Consider the following 13,306-nt stretch of genomic DNA (forward strand, 5'->3'; position numbering starts at 1 on the left):
TGTCGACTGGCGTACTTACGCCGAAAATTAAAAAAATGTTCTACTGCAAGCACACAAAACGTAGCTACGGAAATACTAACCAATTACTTGCTAGAGCGGAGTTCGGTATCCAGCTGCCACCATGTTACGTGACCAGTCTTATCAGTCCAACAATGCCACAATGCTACAGCCGTGTGAATGGCACAATAGCAGGAAGTAGTAAGAACACAGAACAGTCTCAGGAGAAAACATTGGCAAAACCAGTTGCCAGAAGTGTGAATGTAGACTGACTAGCGAAAGCTTGAAACTCTTGATTATTTATATCAACACATTGTGTACGTGAACGCAGTACACGTGACAAAGCGGACCTCCGCATGACGCACGTGCATGATGTCATGCATTGTCTGACGTTCGCCATCGACCCATGCATGCCACTGTATTCGTGTCTCCTTGTTCTTGTTCCGTGGATTTACTTGTCTTCTAGTCTCCATGTAATCGATCATAGAATAAACCAAAAACGTATGTACTTTGCAGTACTTTGAAAAAAACTCAGTACTACTAGCAAGAGTACACAACCCCCCGGCCCAGAGTGTGCAACGACTGAGTCTGGTGTTACGTGGATCCAGCTCTTCTGATGTCATGCGTACACTCCACACCAGCGCAAGGCCGGTCTCGAGGCAGGGCACCATTGTTTTTGATCCAAGAGTACCCGCGACTCCCCGGGTTTCCCCTCAGATGTGTACGGTATTATGACGCAAAGATCCGATTCCGCTCGACCAAGACCCGGTACCCTAGCCTAGGCTATGCAGAGCTGGATCAGGCGTTGCACACTCTGGCGGGGGGGTTATGTACTCTTGATATAACCAAGGCAAGAGCCTCCTTGAAGAGGACACACCGAGCTGCACACTCTGGTTTTCATGTACTCTTGGCATGACGCACGTGCATGATGTCATGCATGACGCACGTGCATGATGTCATGCATTGTCTGACGTTCGCCATCGACCCATGCCACTGTCTGTACCGGTATTCTGCTTGCCCGTAAAACTATACTCTATACTGTACTATAGTACTCTTGCCATAAACTTTCGGTTTAGACAAAAATTATGCTTAGGGCATGGCCGTGTGTGTATGCGTAGTTTCTCAATCATCTATGTGCAGCGTGAATACATAGTGGAACCGAGCATAATTCAGCATAATTCAGCATATTTGTTGGCATAAAAGTTCGTGAGCAAATTAAAAAATCATAAAGTATCTCGTGACATCCCGACACTCACCATTAGTTCTACACAGCAGGCTACTACCTCTTCAGCTAAAGCCACTGCATTGAACTCTCAGTTCGCCTCAGTGGCCGTGCCTGATGACCCTTCTCTACCCATTCCCCCCATTGCCGAGGAGTCGGGTGAGGCTGACCGCCTCACATCTGTCTTTACTACGACTGCTGCCATCCGACGTTACATTCGAAAGCTCCCGTCTGACAAGGCGCCAGGCCCAGACGGCATCACTAATCTGGTATTAAAGTCCCTTGCGCCCTCAATAGCATACCCCTTATGTCTGATTTTCAACCTATCATTCCGCACTGGTCGTTTTCCCTCTGCATGGAAAACAGCTAATGTTATACCGATCTACAAGAAAGGGTCCCGCCACGAAGCATCAAACTACCGTCCGATATCTTTACTGTCCTGTGTTTCCAAACTCTGTGAGCGCGTTTTCTACGACCAATTGTACTGTCATGTCTCGTCACGTTTGAGTTCAGCTCAGTCCGGATTTCGCAGAGGCGATTCTACCACCCTCCAGCTGACGCGCCTGGTGCAATTAGTGTGTCGACATCGGGATGCTGGAGACCTAGTCGGGATCTGTTTTTTCGATCTTGCCAAGGCCTTCGATACCGTCTGGCACCGGGGGCTCTTGGCCAAGCTTCGTGGATCGTTTACTGTAGACGGCAATCCCCTGCTATGGCTGACATCTTACCTAACTGGGCGAACGCAGTACGTCACGGTACATGGGACGTCCTCAGCCGACACAACAGTACTATCCGGAGTTCCCCAGGGTTCCATCCTCGGCCCCCTTCTTTTTATCTTATACGTCAATGATCTGCCCGCAGCTGCCCCGGGCACATCACTATTCGCAGACGACACAACGCTCCTACGGGCATCTCCTAACATCACTGGCCTGATGAGTAACCTAGCTAACGGGATTCAAAGAGTAATTTCCTGGATGTCGTCTTGGCGGTTATCGCCCAATCTGTCTAAAACTAAAATCATGCTCTTTCCTTCTCAGCCTGATGTTCCGCCCCTCCTCCATCCCACTTTCCCCCAGCCTATAGACATAGTCTCCAGCCATAAGCATCTTGGCATTTTCATTGACTCTAATCTTTCATGGGACCCCCACATCGATTACATATGTAAACGATCAAGTTCATCTTTAGGAATCCTCTCTTCTCACTGTTACCATCTCCCAATCTCTTGTAAACTCCTCTTTTACTCAGCTTACATACGCCCCATTTTTGATTATGCAGATACTGCTTGGGCTGGAATTTCCACAACCCGTGCTGAAAAGCTCGAAATTCAGCACAAAAAAGTTCTAAAAATCCTCCTCCGGAAACCCCGCATGCTCCCATCTTCCACCCTTTATGCCCTTGCTCACACTACCCCTTTGTCTAAGAGACGTAATTCACATCTTGTCACCCTTATCCATTCTCTCAAACTCAATCTGTGTCCACCTCACCTCCACTGTTCCAACTGGTTTTCTTCCCGTAGCACGAGAAACTCCCTTTCCCTTCCGAAACCCAAGTCCTCCTTTCTACTTCACTCTCCCCTTTTCACTGCGTACTCTGCGTGGCTGGCACTTCCCCAAGAAGCTAAGGACCTTTCTTCCCTCCGCCTTTTTAAGAGCCTTGTCGCGCCTTGACTTTGATTTTGCGTTTCTCATTTTGTTGCAATCACTACTTATCCATGCCGGTTCCTTTTTTCTTCTCCTCCCCTTCTCCCTTCCTTGCCGTGGTTGGCTAACACCCTCTCTCTTTGTATTGGCCGGTGTTCTCACTGTGCTATGAGATGCTGCAATAAATAAATAAATAATTTCCTTTGTATTTTTACCGTGAATTCATAGGTCCGGTTGTAATCTGCTGTAGATCGCCGTGGTCTGTCATTTGCTGCTTTGTTTTGTGGATTAGTTTTTGTTGTTGTTGGATGTGAACCTGGTGTTGTTGTTGGATGTGAAGCTGGTGTTGTTGTCGCAGCCATGGTTGTTGGTCTTTCTGTTGAATCCAGCTCTGGTTCCGGTGGGACAAATCGACCGCCGCGGGTGCTCCCCACCAACACAGACCTCGAAGGAGGAGGGTCAGGGGGAGGCAGAGGTGCTGTCACCACTCGAGGCACAGCCCCATGCAAAGCACCCAGAGGCACAGACTTAGGCACACCCGAGGGCTGCACCAATGGCAGTTCCGCACGCACCTCCAAAGAGCTGCCAAGCTCAAGCCCGTCCAACACAGATGTCAGAGAGGGAGCGGCAAAAATACAAAGGAAACAATCGGAAAGGACGACGACTGACATGAAGGCAACGGCATTCACGGTTGGCGTGGGTGGTGAAGGTGAGACGCAGGACGATGCAAGTGAGGAGGAGAGTCAAACCGCTGTGGATGACGGAGCAGGTTCTGATTCGGACAGTAGGGAGGTTCTGCTATACGTGAAACGTAGAGAAATCACGTAGAGAGCAGGTGTCTGGGTTAGAGTCTACGGCTTCGCGTGTTTTGGCTCCAGATTTCTACGCGGAGATGGGGTTCTCTGCGTTGTGGCACACGCAGAGAAAATGCGTACGGATTTGCTGGGTATCGATCAACTGCATGCAGAAAACTGCCAAATATGGAAGGGAAATTCCCAGTACACATTTAGAAAAGCGATCCTGTCAGCTTTTCTATTATTGTGTTCACTTGGCAAGAAAAACGACATCGCTATGCTACGTAAGTTTCTACGTAAGGTGCTCGGTATTTGCCCTGGAGGGTGAAAGGCTCCGGTATCGCTCTGCCATCTTGGAAGATGGTGCTCGTCTTGATGTGGCGGCATCTGGTGTCTGGGGAAGTCGTTTTGAGCGCACGTTCTGTGATGTTCGGGTTTTTAACCCTCATGCGCGCTCGAACACTTCCTCAACTCCCGCGTCCACCTATGCCAAGCACGAACAGCCGAAGAGAAGGGCCTACGAAGAACGCGTCAGGGAGGTGGAGCATGCTTCCTTTCTCCCACTGGTATTCAGTGCATCTGGTGGGTGCGGCAAGGTAGCCCACGCTTTCCTGAAGCGTCTTGGCCATATGGTTTCGGAGAAGCGGCATGAACCCTACTCCTCCGTCATGTCCTGGATCCGCTCTCTTGTCTCCTTTGCTTTGGTTCGATCCTGCAACATGAGCCTCCGTGGTCACCGTGCTTCTCCCTACCGCAGTCGTTTGGATGCTGCCACTCCTGTTGTGCTGGCAGTCAACGACTGTCAGTTGCGTGACTGAGACTCTTGCGGAGTAGCCGTGTCTAGCCACACTTTTTATTATCCGATGATCTTGTTTTGTTTGCTATGACTCCGTGATTTTCTGTTGGTTGCTTTTCTGCTGTGCGAATAAATGCAGTGTCGACAGTCGGAAAAAAAACTTAGGCTACGTAAGTCTCTCGGTATTAGATCTACCAACGGGTGGTAGCCACGTGCTGTGCACGTGCACGACAGACATTGTGATGCAGTGCAGTCAGTGTTCGGATGTGCATGCGCGAGGAACTTCCTCCTTTGGAACTGCTTCTTGTATGAGCTGTTTCGGATATTTCGTCTCCTGGCCTGGCTTGTTTCGTTTCGGCGCTGCTGAGACCTCCTTTCGCGGAATATTACTCAATGACAGGTGAGTTGACCAGTTCCCTTTGATTCTTTTGCTTGTGTTGACTCTTTCATTTACGAAAAGTGTGCTCATTTTGGGCGGAATGCAATAAATAATGGAAAAGCTGACAGGATCTCTTTCTAAATTTAGCTTTTCCGCTGCCGAGGCCTCCTTTTACGGAATACTCGATGACAGGTGATCTCTGAGTTGACCGGTTTCCTTCGATTCATTTGCTTATGCTCACACTTTCATTTACGGAAACGTGTGCTGATTTTATTCGGATTTAGATCCATTTTTATCTCTTTGCCCTTGTCTACAGTGTGCGAAGAACGCGAGTTCACCTTCTTGACGGTAAGGCTTATGTTAGATGTGTTGTCGAAATACTCATATTCATTGTACATTGGTACGTTACAAGTAAGGCACTGGTCAGTGGCATACTATCGTTGGCAGTTCCCAATCTGGAGGGAAAGGTTCAAGGACCCATTGACCGAGTTTGCAAAATAAATTCGCATATCAGCGAAAATCTCCATTGTGGAGACGTTCAGTCAACTCGTTTGCTTCATACGAAACAAGTCAAAGGGTGCAGTCTCGTCTCTTGAAGATCTCGTACTTGTATGATTGGATTTGTTTACTCGAGTCTGGGCTGTTTGATTTATTATTTGTGAGTTCCGCCGAGATTGCACTGCCCCAAATGAAGTTTCGTGCCGCCAAAGCAAGAATTACGATCTGCAATCTGTTTGTAGTACCTGCAAGAATGTGCTGTACATGTATCGTACTTTCTCTGTTGCTGTTTCAGTTGCCGTCATGTTGCTAAAGAAAGGTTCAGTAGAGAGGTTCTGCAAAACGAAAATTCGAACGAAGTTTCGCGACAGTCCTTGCGAAAGTGTGTACAAATTTTTGCACGAACTTTGCGTTCTGCACATTTTCGTAGTTTGCGCGGGCCAAGTGCACGCACGCCATGACCCGATCTCACGAAAGTGTGTACGACTGTTCATTTCGCGTTCCCTGCAAGTTTCGCGTCCAAAGTTGCGAAAGTTCGTGCGAAGGTTCGCGCTTCATGACGTGGAACGAAAGTTTGTACGCATTTTCGTTTTGGAGAACCTCTCTAGTGTTTCATACGAGACCAGTCAATGAGTCGGTGTGGCTTAGAATCTTTCACTGTAGAAGAAATCTATTCGTATGTCTATTGGAGAAAAAATTGTATTCACTGGTTATAAAATAGGTTACGACAAACTCACAGAATAAATACCATCGGTCCCTTGGTGTTCGTCCTAAAGAGGTTCGACTGGATATCATTCATACTCACCAAAAGATGTGTAAGATTTTATTATTATGGAGTGCCTTGTTTATCTCTCAGTACCTCCAACCATAGCCTTGCCCCTTTTATCCTCAGGATCAGTGTAGTTGTTGGAACAAGGTGTCGGACTCAGCAATGTATTTGTTTATATTTTAATACATGTTTATTGTTCCTCCTTTGCTGTGTTGTTTTAGAAAATCGTGGACTGACAGTTTGAAGTCTTTGAACTACTTCCAAAAGTTGTATCGACATCAACAGGGTTACGATTTCAGTGCAATATGATGCAGGATGATCGTATCACGATAACCCATGATTATAAACCATTATAAACACGGAATCAACAAAAACATCTGCGACCCGCACCTGGTTACATTTCTCAAATAAATCTGATCGAGGGTGGGGAAATCTGAAATATCTGAAAGGCAAGACACCTTTATGACAGAGTCATGAAATTCTGCTACAGCAACATGCATAGAATGACCTCCGTATAAAAAAAAGTATCACCACGGTCAACCACTACTTGCATGTTTCCCCGCAGAAGAACATGCTTGTGCCATTTTCTGCAAGAAAAGCTTGCACATCAATGCGTATAATACGGTATTGATATGATGTGAAGGCCATCATTTATATTATTGATATTGTACATGTAGGGCATTGATTGGTGACAGAAAAACAAAAGAAATTATAGCAATAAAAACTGCTTTATGGCAGTTTTCTAAAAAAAGTTATTGTGTTCTAGTCCATGGACCCCGTCTAAAAAGTAAGAAATTAACGAAATGTGATAGCTGAAAATTTTATATTTCACACAAAACCTCACAATAATCACACACAGAATGAAAAGCTACATGCAGAAGACCTTTTCCCGTCGTGATCCTCTTTCATATGCATGCATGTTGCCAATTGTTGGTGCAGTACAAGTTTAGTGTTGAAAGCAGCATTTCAAGTGTTGTGATTATTGTGAGGTTTTGTGTGAAATTTTAATTTTCAGCTATCACATTTCGTTAATTTCTTACTTTTTAGACGGGGTCCATGGACTAGAACACAATAACTTTTTTTAGAAAACTGCCATAAAGCAGTTTTTATTGCTATAATTCCACGTGACTTCTCTAGGTGAAACCAAGAGTCCATAACCCCTCTGGGGGGTTATGGACTCTTGGTGAAACGTAGAGCAGAAGGCCCCCTAGGCCCTAGCCCTAGGCCCTAGGCCCTAGTAGCAAGAGTACATAACCCCCCAGAGTGTGCAACACCGATCCAGCTCTGCATAGCCATAGGCGCTATAGCGCTAGGCCTTGGTCGAGCGGAATCGGATCTTCTGATGTCATGCGTACACTCCACACCAGTGCAGCGCAAGGCCGGTCTCGAGGCAGGGCACCATTGTTTTTGATCCAAGAGTACCCGCGACTCCCCGGGTTCCCATCAGATGTGTACGGTATTATGACGCAAAGATCCGATTCCGCTCGACCAAGACCCTACTACTAGTACTAGTACGAGCGGCCTAGGCCTACTTGTAGCTATGCAGAGCTGGATCAGGCGTTGCACACTCGCGGGTTTATTTAGAAAAGCGATCCTGTCAGCTTTTCTATTATTGTGTTCACATGGCAGAAAAAACGACACCGCTATGCTACGTAAGTTTCTACGTAAGGTGCTCGGTATTTCACTTAGGCTACGTAAGTCTCTACGTAAGGTGCTCGGTATTAGATCTACCAACGCGTGGTAGCCGTGTGCTGTGCACGTGCACGGCAGACATTGTGTTCAGTGCATGCAGTCCGCGGATCCGTGTTCGGATGTGCATGCGCGAGGAACTTCCTTCTTTGGAACTGCTTCTTGCATGCATGAGCTGTTTCGGATATTTCGTCTCATGGCCTGGCTTATTTCGTTTCGGCGCTGCTGAGACCTCCTTTCGCGGAATATTACTCAATGACAGGTGAGTTGACCAGTTGCCTTTGATTCATTTGCTTGTGTTGACTCTTTCATTCAGGAAAAGTGTGCTGATTTTGGGGCGGAATGCAATAAATAATGGAAAAGTTGACAGGATCTCTTTTCTAAATTTTGCTTTTCTGCTGCCGAGCTGCGAGGCCTCCTTTTACGGAATACTCGATGACAGGTGATCTCTAAGTTGACCGGTTTCCTTCAATTCATTTGCTTATGTTCACCTTTCATTTACGGAAACGTGTGCTGATTTTATTCGGATTTAGATCCATTTTTATCTCTTTGCCCTTGTCTGCAGTGTGCGAAGAACGCGAGTTCAACTTCTTGACGGTAAGGCTTATGTTAGATGTGTTGTCGAAATACTCATATTCATTGTACATTGGTACGTTACAAGTAAGGCACTGGTCAGTGGCATACTATCGTTGGCAGTTCCCAATCTGGAGGGAAAGGTTCAAGTACCAATTGACCGAGTTTGCAAAATAAATTCGCATATCAGGGGAAATCTCTATTGTGGAGAGGTTCAGTAACTTGTTTGTTTCATACGAAACAAGCCAATGGGTGCAGTCTCGTCTCGTGAAAATCTCGTACTTGTATGATTGGATTTGTTTACTCAAGTCTGGGCTGTTTGATTTGTGAGTACCGCCGAGATTGCACTGCCTCAAATAAAGTTTCGTGCCGCCAAAGCAAGAATTACGATCTGCAATCTGTTTGTAGTACCTGTAAGAATGTGGAGTACATGTATCGTACTTTCTCTGTTGCTGTTTGAGTTGCCGTCATGTTGCTAAAGAAAGGTTCAGTAGAGAGGTTCTGCAAAACGAAAATTCGAACGAAGTTTCGCGACAGTCCTTGCGAAAGTGTGTGCGAATTTTTGCACGAACTTTGCGTTCTGCACATTTTCGTAGTTTGCGCGGGCCAAGTGCACTTACGCCATGACCCGACCTCACGAAATTTCCTACGACAGTTCATTTCGCGTTCCCTGCAAGTTTCGCGTCCAAAGGTGCGAAGTTTCGCACTTCATGATGTAGAGCGAAAGTTTGTACGCATTTTCGTTTTGCAGAATCTCCCTAGTGACTCAATTGTTTCATACGAGACGAGGCAATGAGTTGGTGTGGCTTAGAATCTTTCGCCGTAGAAGAAATCTATTCGTATGTCTATTGGAGATATAATTGTATTCTCCGGTTATAAAATAGGTTAAGCTCACAGAATAAATACCATCGGTCCCTTGGTGTTCGTCCTAAAGAGGTTCGACTGGATATCATTCATACTCACCAAAAGATGTGTAAGATTTTATTATTGTGGAGTGCCTTGTTTATCTCTCAGTACCTCCAACCATAGCCTTGTACCTTTTCTCCTCAGGATCAGTGTAGTTGTTGGAACGAGGTTTTGGACTCAGCAATGTATTCGTTTACATTTTAATACATGTTTATTGTTCCTCCTTTGCTGTGTTGTTTTAGACAATCGTGGACTAACAGTTTGAAGTCATTGAACTACTTCCAAAAGTTGTATCGACATCAACAGGATTACGATTTCAGTTTCAACATGATGCTGGATGACCTTATCACGATAACCCATGACTATAAACCATTATAAACACAGAATCAACAAAAACATTTGCGACACGCACCTGCCGCATGGCTACATTTCTCAAATAAATCTGATTGAGGGTGGAGAAATCTGAAATATCTGAAAGGCAAGACAATTTTATGACAGAGTCATGAAATTCTGCAACAGCAACATGCACAGAATGACCTCCGTATAAAAAAAGTATAACCACCACTGCATGCTCACATGTTTACCCGCAGAAGAACATGCATTATGCTAGTGCCATTTTCTGCAAGAAAAGGCTTGCACATCAATGCGTATAATATGGTATTGATATGATGTGAAGGCCATCATTTACATATTGATATAGGGCATTCCATTGATTGGTGACAGAAAAAACAAAAGAAATTATAGCAATAAAAACTGCTTTATGGCAGTTTTCTAAAAAAAGTTATTGTGTTCTAGTCCATGGACCCCGTCTAAAAAGTAAGAAATTAACGAAATGTGATAGCTGAAAATTAAAATTTCACACAAAACCTCACAATAATCACACACAGAATGAAAAGCTACATGCAGAAGACCTCTTCCCCTCGCGATCCTCTTTCCTATGCATGCATGTTGCCAATTGTTGGTGCAGTACAAGTTTAGTGTTGAAAGCAGGGAGTAGTATTGTACTACTCCCTGGTTGAAAGCAGCATTTCAAGTGTTGTGATTATTGTGAGGTTTTGTGTGAAATTTTAATTTTCAGCTATCACATTTCGTTAATTTCTTACTTTTTAGACGGGGTCCATGGACTAGAACACAATAACTTTTTTTAGAAAACTGCCATAAAGCAGTTTTTATTGCTATATGTACTCTTGCTAGTACTAGTAGTAGATCCTACTACATGTAGTAGTACCGGGTAGTAGTGTACACAAGAGTCAACAGTCAACACGTCATGTACATGACCCTACACCTGTACAGACTGTCAGTCACTGCATGTACACTACACACGTCGTTGTAGCGGACATGGAAATCCAGTCGACCGGCCGCGGCCGGCGCCCTCACTCAGCGCGTAGATCTACAGTCCAGAACGCGCTGTCGCGACGTCACATGTCATCGATGTAGCTAGCTGCAGCTGTACGTACGTACAGTGCATCATGTAGTTGTTGTTGATCCAGGGACCAACGCGCTGCATCGCATAAAATAGTGTGCCACTTATCCACGGCAGCATGGCCAGCACCCGGTACCCTGCCCCTAGCGCGGCCTAGGGTAAAAAAGACGCCATCTTGCCATATGCACAGCGCGAGTCAGCCGTGGCCCTGGGGACTGCAAGCTGGGGTGTTCCGACCGCTGATTATGATGAATGGACTACTACTAGTAGTAGTACAGTATGACTAGTCTAGGAGTAGGACTCGACTCCTCTTTCAAGAGTCAATGTACTTGGCTTTGGATACGTCATGTAGATCTACATGACACACCGTACCATGATTGTACCAAGACTACATAACCCCCCAGAGTGTGCAACGTCTTGGTCGAGCGGAATCGGATCTTTGCGTCATAATACCGTACACATCTGAGGGGAACCCGGCCGGGGAGTCGCGGGTACTCGCTGGTGTGAAGTGTACGCATGACATCAGAAGATCCGATTCCGCTCGACCAAGACCCTACACTGTCAGCCCAAATTATTTGCTCGAGACTTTTCGATATTATGCCGCATAATTTTGCTGCGCTTCTTTCGATATTATGCTTGGCATTTCCGGGCGAAGACGATATTTTGCTCTGATTATGCTCAATGACAGCTTCAAAAACGCCAAATTTGGACCAAATTTTGGAGAAAATTTCAGAAAAACATCGAAATTTGCTCGGTTTTGCTGGGTTAACATTTTAAAGTGTGAAGATTGACTTCACAATGCTCATTTCCAAGCTGCCGTGCAAAGGAATTTAGTTTTGAGCATGGACCTAGTACAATACACGCATGTACCTCTGGCGCTGGACGTGAAACTTCGAGTATCTGCGAAATCACGGTGAAAATCTCCAAAAAATTCGAAATTATGCTCCAAATATGCCGGGCAATTCTTTTTCTAAAATGTTTCGATATTATGCCAAAAGAATTGCCGGCAAATTTGGGCTGACACTACCCTACACAGAGCTGGATCGGCGTTGCACACTCTGGAGTCTGGGGGGTTATGTACTCTCCAGTCGGCTGCTACTTGCACCGAGAGGCGCACTAGAGGGCAATCATTCTCTTCACTTTCTTTGCCCGCTGCTACCACTAGATATGGCATGTTCTCCATTTCTTTCCTTGGCGCTGATAGGTGGAATTCTCTGCCTGTCTCGTGTCGTCAGGTTGAGCATCTATCCGTTTTTGTTTCGCTCTGTAAAGAGCACTTAGGGTTCCCTGTAACAAGACGGCAACGTCTGTAGGGCCTTCCCTATCAAAATAATAAATTCTACTACTACTACTACTCTTGATTGTACGTATCCATCTGTACAGTGTACGGTTGTACCATCGTGTGCACCTCACGTCATGTACAGTGCTGGCAACTGAAATCCGACCCCCGGAGCGGTGCGCTCACATCGCAAAGTGAACCCACCGCTCAGGTGGTCGGATTTCAGTTGCCAGCACTGTAGTTAGGGTGTTCGGACGATTTTGAAAGTAATTTGCTCTGCTCCCGTCGATTTTAGTCTCATTGGAAAGAGCAGGAAACATGAGCCAGAAAACTATAAGGTTTGCCGACCAGACGTTCAAGAGTAGTAGTAGTATGTACATGTACTACAGTTGCGCTCGGTGAAATCCGGCCCGAAGTGCATAACTGGCGCCCAGTACTGGTGCGGCCCTTGACGCCCTCAAAGTTTTACAAGTGCTAGTGTGCGCGTGTGCCGTATGAACTGTGCATGTGCTGTACTCATACGCATGCATGCTTACACCAAAGTGTAAAAAACCGCGCCAAACAAAGACAAGTGTAACATTCATTTCAGTTCAGCACAAGTAAAGAAGACGGAGATCGTTTCGAAGCAGTTTATTTCATACACAGAACAGCAGGGCTTCAATATTTTGTGTGGCCACCGTCAGCTTCGATTAGGGCTTCAACACGACGTGACATTGACTCCACGTATGGGGAAACCGTGTCAGGACCCAACGAGTCCCACTCCAGGTGCAGTGCCTGCACCAGCTGGTCAGCATTCTCGCAGCGATGTGGAATTATTCTCTTCTTGAGAAGAGCCCACACATTCTCGATTGGATTCATGTCCGGCGAGCAGGGAGGTTGAAACAGGATGTTGGGTACTCCGCTATCGAGAAGATCCTGCTGTTCTTGAGTGAAGTGAATGAAAGAAAATTTGAACTGTTTTTAGCATGCAACACGTGCACTCCGAACTTTTACACGAGGTGCGTACAGTTGAGTTCATACACACAAATCGCCAGTGATGTAATGGGAGCTGGCTTCGCGGCGCAGGCTTTGCACTTCAGGCCGGATTTCATCGAGCGCAACTGTAGTAGTATTTAGTATTTGACTAGGGGAGTCCCAACACTGCAGGCATGGCCTTGTTACAGGGAACCCTAGGTGAATCTTTGTGAGGTGAGCAAAAGTACCAGCAGATTGTGCCTGACGACAGTTTGGAGGAAGAGTGTTCCACCGACCTGCAGCCAGAAAAGAAAATATGCTGCACCATTGCAACAAGATGTACATGTAAGCTTCAGCCAACCCAATGCAGCAGCAGACTGCAGTCCT

This window comes from Sycon ciliatum, unplaced genomic scaffold (genome assembly GCF_964019385.1).
Source record: "Sycon ciliatum unplaced genomic scaffold, ocSycCili1.1 SCAFFOLD_624, whole genome shotgun sequence".
NCBI classification, from domain to species: Eukaryota; Metazoa; Porifera; class Calcarea; order Leucosolenida; family Sycettidae; genus Sycon; species Sycon ciliatum.